Here is a 5,664-nt window from a genome sequence, read left to right as displayed (position 1 = left end):
ATACTTTTTCAAATTTTTTATTATCGTTTATTATGGGGATTTATACTGTGTTAATATTACAGAATGTACTAAAAGCTAAAAAGAGTAAATATTTATTCTAATCAGACCGAATCCCCGAAAAACTGCTATTCTATATATATATATATATATATATATATATATATATTATATATATATATATATATATATATATATATATATATATATATATATATATATATATCCGTTTCACTATCACTGTCGTCATTTAAATCAATAATGAATTTATTTCCACCATTGATATGGAAGTGTCCAATCTCCATATAGTCTTTTTCAACTAAAATTACTTTTTCAATCCTTTTCTGCCATTCTTTTTCGGTAATATTAGATACTTCTTTAAGTAGCTCTATCAAATTTTGAAAAATTATTTTTACGCCTGATGCTTTGTTTCAATTTTCCCCAAATCAACTCGATGGGATTGAGAACACACAAAAATAGGGGGAAGTCTCAATATGGTGTGTCCATACTTTTCAGCAATACTCTCAAGGGCATATACTTTTTCAAATGATTTTGTCTGTAAAACTTCAAGTAGTTGGTTTTTGGTATAGTTATATTCAAAATACAAATTGTTATCCATTGAAAAACTTTGTGTTTCATCTTTCCTCGAATTTTTATTCGGTACTTTAATAGGCTGTCGCGAATGATAGGAAGCGTTGTCAAGAACTATACTCTAATTGCATCCAAATTTGGGACCAATGTGTTTTCAAACCATTCCTCAAAAATATTAGCTTCCATGTTCTTATGATAGTCAACATTCCAGTCCTCCGCAATGCACAGTGATCAGTCGCGATCCTTTGTTTGCAGGCATGTTAGGCGAACACATTTTCGAACCATCAGTCCACCCTTTCGTAACTGTGTCGTGAGTGTCATACCACGTTTCGTCTAAATAGAAAATTGGTCGTTGTTCTTGTCTATATTTAGTTATATGTTCTAAGTATTCGTTACGCAATTCCACTATTCTTCTGCTTTCCATAACTGCTTGACGTTTGTTTATTATTTCAAATCCAAATCCTAGTTTCTTTATCCAATTCACAGCAGCTCACGTTATGGCCCGAAATATTCAATTTTTTCCTTATGATTTCAATTGTAGGAATCTCATTGCTTTTGGAACAGTCGTATATTGTTTTTTCTTATGATTTTATTATATGAACATCTGAAGGTTTTGGTTATCCCGCATCACATCGCGTCTTGCGTTCATAAGGTTTGTTTTTGACTATTTTACGTCAAGTTGAGGAAGGAATGTCGGTCAAATCCGATGTTGCTTGTAATAGTTTTTTTCTCTCGAAACCAAACTTGATATGTAGATTCTTAAATACTTTGAAACATACTCTCTGTGTTTCAATATTCTAATGCATCCGAATCTTATTCACTGGTATCTCTTTTTCGCACTGTTCACCAGCGCTATTGGAATCAATACACAGGAAAAGTCTGCGTTGTTACTTACTATTAATACTTGTCCAAGGAAGCCATATTTTAAACAGATAACATAAAATGTAAGTAATTATAACTTCACCAATATCGAATTTCAACACTCAAATCGCGATCAGTTCCTGAACTGAACATTAACAACGGTGGTACTCATCGTTACATTCCATTGGTCCCCGTAACACTTCAAATTTAATTTTATGACTCTTCACCAATCATAAAACTCGGTTAGTAAAAATTTTCCAATACGAACCGCCAGTTCTTTAGTCTACCTGGAAGAATTCGTAGTGGCATTATTTCTTTGTATTGGTTTCTTTGGCCTTTGAGTTCGCCGATAGTTTCAAGAATTACTATATCAGTTACTTCGACTATACCAACATCAATCTCATATACCGGCTCTTCCACAGTAATTACTTTATTTTATCGATAACAACAACGAAGATCGCACAATTGGAATGATTGCACAAGCTATAGGGAAAGAATTGTATCCATTTCATAAATGTTTTCAAAAATTTTTGAAATTGGAGAATACAGAGAGACTTCCACAACTCTATCTGGGTATTCAGTATATGAAATTAGGATATGAGATCCTGACAAAATATGTAGAATTTGAACCTCTTGCGTAAACTGAATCTATTGAAAAGACACGCAGCTGTACAAAAATACTTCATCTCGCGCTAATTAAGTAAGCATCATACACGTAACAACCTAACTTTCAGTCTCGCCTTTCATTGGTGTGATTTTCTAGAATTATATCAAAAACCAAAAAGATCACAACCGATTTGTTTCACATCTCTCAGAGCACTCTTAGATATAGTCCACGCGGTATAGATTTATAAGACAATTTTAATCAAAATCATTTTCATTTTCTCTATATAGGTTGATTTATTAGATATATAGATACTAGAATGTATCATCGTTCTAGGTTTTATCAACTCTTCATATTCTACGTTGAAAGTGGCATCGCATAAGAAAGAACAAGTGACTTCAAACGTGTAAAAGGACCAAAGTGATTTGTCTGTCCTTCTTGGTGCTTCACAATCAGGAGTCCCAACCATCGGATCAATATTACTACTGGTAGAATTGTTTGACAGGAACAGATGCGGTTGGTTTTGGTCTGTTATTTGTCGTCTGAAGTCGGCCCGTCTTCGAGTTGAGGTTCAGACAGTGTTCAGATTTTTATCCGAGCTTCTCGAAATTGAAAGGCTACCAAAGCGTAGGTCACAACGGTACCACAGATCTGAAATTAGATGAAAATTATCAGAACATGCATCATCTTCCAACGTGTCTGTTGTATTCAATGTATTAATTTTATTCCAAGTACCATACAGACCACTAAATGCCAATTATAATTGTTTTTTCATTGGATGTGATATTATACATATAATAATAACCAGCTTGCAGCAGTAAGGCAGAAATCTTAGCCGGACAGATGTAAAAGCCTGTCATTTTTGGCCCACTGCGCTTGCTCAGGGCAGATGATTCTCGGGCCTCATGATCACTTACCCCACGGCGTGGGGAGTGGTCAAAGCAAGAACAAAGCCAGTGACGAGACTTTGGGGGGTTAGATAGATTACGACCTTGTTGTTGCGTCATATAATTTTAGTTTCAATAGGTTCTTGAAAATGGCTTCAAAGCTAGAATAGACTATCTAGACGGTCTAGTTCTGAGCTCCAGACATCACTAGAAGATAGTTTCGTGTTCTGTGTATTTGATCCTCACAAGGATTATTTTTACAATGTTTCAGCAAAGTATCATTTGCCATCTTCCGATGATGTTTGGAGTTCAGAACAAACTCGATCGCTGTTTCTCAATTTATGGGGGTTGATGCCTACCATTCACCAGGGTTGCTGCCACTGCAGATACTGCATAATTACTTCTTACCCTTATAGCTGTTTTTTGTCGAAGAAGGACAAATGGTCCATGACTGATTATTTATAGGTCATTCGAGTGCTTTCACCTATTTCCTCTTCGCGCTCTCCGCTTCTTCAGTTTTAGAGGGAAATGACCGTTTGGCAAGAGTTGGTCATTTTTCGCGTGATTAGAGGTTTCCATATGTAACATATCTCTTAGCTTGACTAAATGCGTTGTTGGACAACATATACGCGGCTTCTTTTAATTTTATCCCAAACCAGTGTTCCTCTTTGTGGATGATTTCAGCTTGAGCCCACTTGATATTATGTTGATGAGTCCAAACATGCTCTGCTATTCCAGATTTGCTGGTTTCTCCTCGTTGTGTATGTTTCTTGTGCTCAGCAATGCGAACTTTCAATGGCCTCTTAGTTCCACCGATGTATGATTCTCCGCACTCGCAGGGTATCCGGTAAATTCAATTCTTGGAATCGCAGTCCGCATTTGGTGGCCTGGTTTTCGTGAGGCTGCTACTGATAGTGTTTCCAGATCTGAAGCAGGTCCTGATGTTATACTTGGATCCAATCCTTCTTATCCTTTCCGATAATCCTCTGATGTAGGGAAGTATAAGTACTGGTTGTGGCGGCTTTTCTTCTTGTGGAGCTCTTGCTGTCTTCTAGCTAAAGCCTGTTCTACCATCACTCTGGAGTAATGATGCCTAGTTTCTTTTCGAGACCTTCCTTTGTATTACAGAGCCCCACGGCACGGTCTAGTAAAGTCTTGATGATTCCTCTCTTAGTCGATTGATGGTGATTGGATTTCTGGTTCAGATACTGTCCTGTGTGAGTGGGTTTTCGATATACAGATGTTTTCCATTTATTGTCGGTCCTCTTCACCAATACGTCTAAGAAAGGCAATTTGTTGTGGACTTCCTCCTCCATTGTGAAAGTGATGGAAAAACTTACGTTGATGATGTGCTTCAGGAAAGTGTCTAGTTCTGCATTCCCATGGTTCCATATTATGAATCATTATTTCATTTTTTTTTTTTTTGGTTGTTGCTTGTATGTTATGTCTTTGTAATTTCAGTTTTTTGTTTAATAAAATTGTTATTTTCGGTTAATCTTTTTAATTTTTTTCAGGGATTTCAAATCAATTTACATTATATTAGACAATGGAAGTCCGAACTGATGAAATACTATCTGTAAATGTTCTTTGAGGGTTTTTCTTACTACTTGGACAGTTTACTTGGATGGAATCCCTCTTCATTCCTTGAGCTAATACCGAAATTGAGAAATCTGTCACCTCTGTTGAGCTCATTATCGAATGTAAGTTATCATTATATTCTGTTTTGGTATCTCAGCTATGAACTATACTTACTGTCCCAACCAATCTTCTGTTGATGGAAACACAATCAGATGCTATTATTACTGGTTTTAGAATTTGTAGAGAAATTGTTAGCATTTCCACCTGAAAAAATTCATCAAAGTGGTTTAAACATATCTTTAATATAATGAAGGGTCTAAAAGGTTCAGAACTATGAGCTCCTGGAACTTTTATACAGGGTATCCAAGCGAAAACCAAACATATTCGTTAACAGGATCTTAGTCAATACTTGACCCTTTGATGGTCTTTGAACTTTCCTAATAGAATAAAAAAAAAGCTACACTAGGAAAGGTATGACTTTGCTTTTCGAAATTGAGATAATAAAAAATAAAACACCAAACCACATATATGATATTATAGAAACGTGGGTAAAAACGAAGTAATTCGTGTATTAGATAAATTTAAAAGAGTTACTTAGTAAAAATGTTCACTAAAAGTAAGTGTTCACTGATTTGAAACTCAGTGAGGATGTTAAGGAAGTCATCGGATGTTAAAACGGCGAGCCTTTTCACCCAAAAGATGATCCACAAATGTACGATGACGAATTTAGGTTAGGTACTCTTCAATCACTTGAAGGCGAACTAAAATGTGTAAAAAATAAACTGACCTATCTGAAATGACTCAATCAAGAACTAGAGAAAGCGAAATTACGTTGCCACTGTAAGCTCGCAGGCAGATAATATCAGAACTTCAGAGTACAAACAATTACTACAAAAATGCTAATGAGAACAAAAATATCTTCTATTACTAATAAGATTCATTGAAAGACGCAATCAAACCAAGTACCTCAAAATCTATCACTAAGAAACAATTGTCTAACGGTATGAAAGAGGCACAAAAGCAAGTGAACAATTCGACTATAATACATACTTTCACAAACACTGTAGATGGCGCACTAATCCAATATGGAACGTGTTAGTTACAATGAAAAGAAAAAATCTGATGTAGGGAGCAAAATCAGTTAAA

This window comes from Leptinotarsa decemlineata, unplaced genomic scaffold (genome assembly GCF_025532065.1).
Source record: "Leptinotarsa decemlineata unplaced genomic scaffold, Ldec_3_MD MMD2_P_RNA_scaffold_2, whole genome shotgun sequence".
In the NCBI taxonomy this organism is placed as follows: domain Eukaryota; kingdom Metazoa; phylum Arthropoda; class Insecta; order Coleoptera; family Chrysomelidae; genus Leptinotarsa; species Leptinotarsa decemlineata.
Note: the sequence above shows the minus strand (reverse complement) of the source record.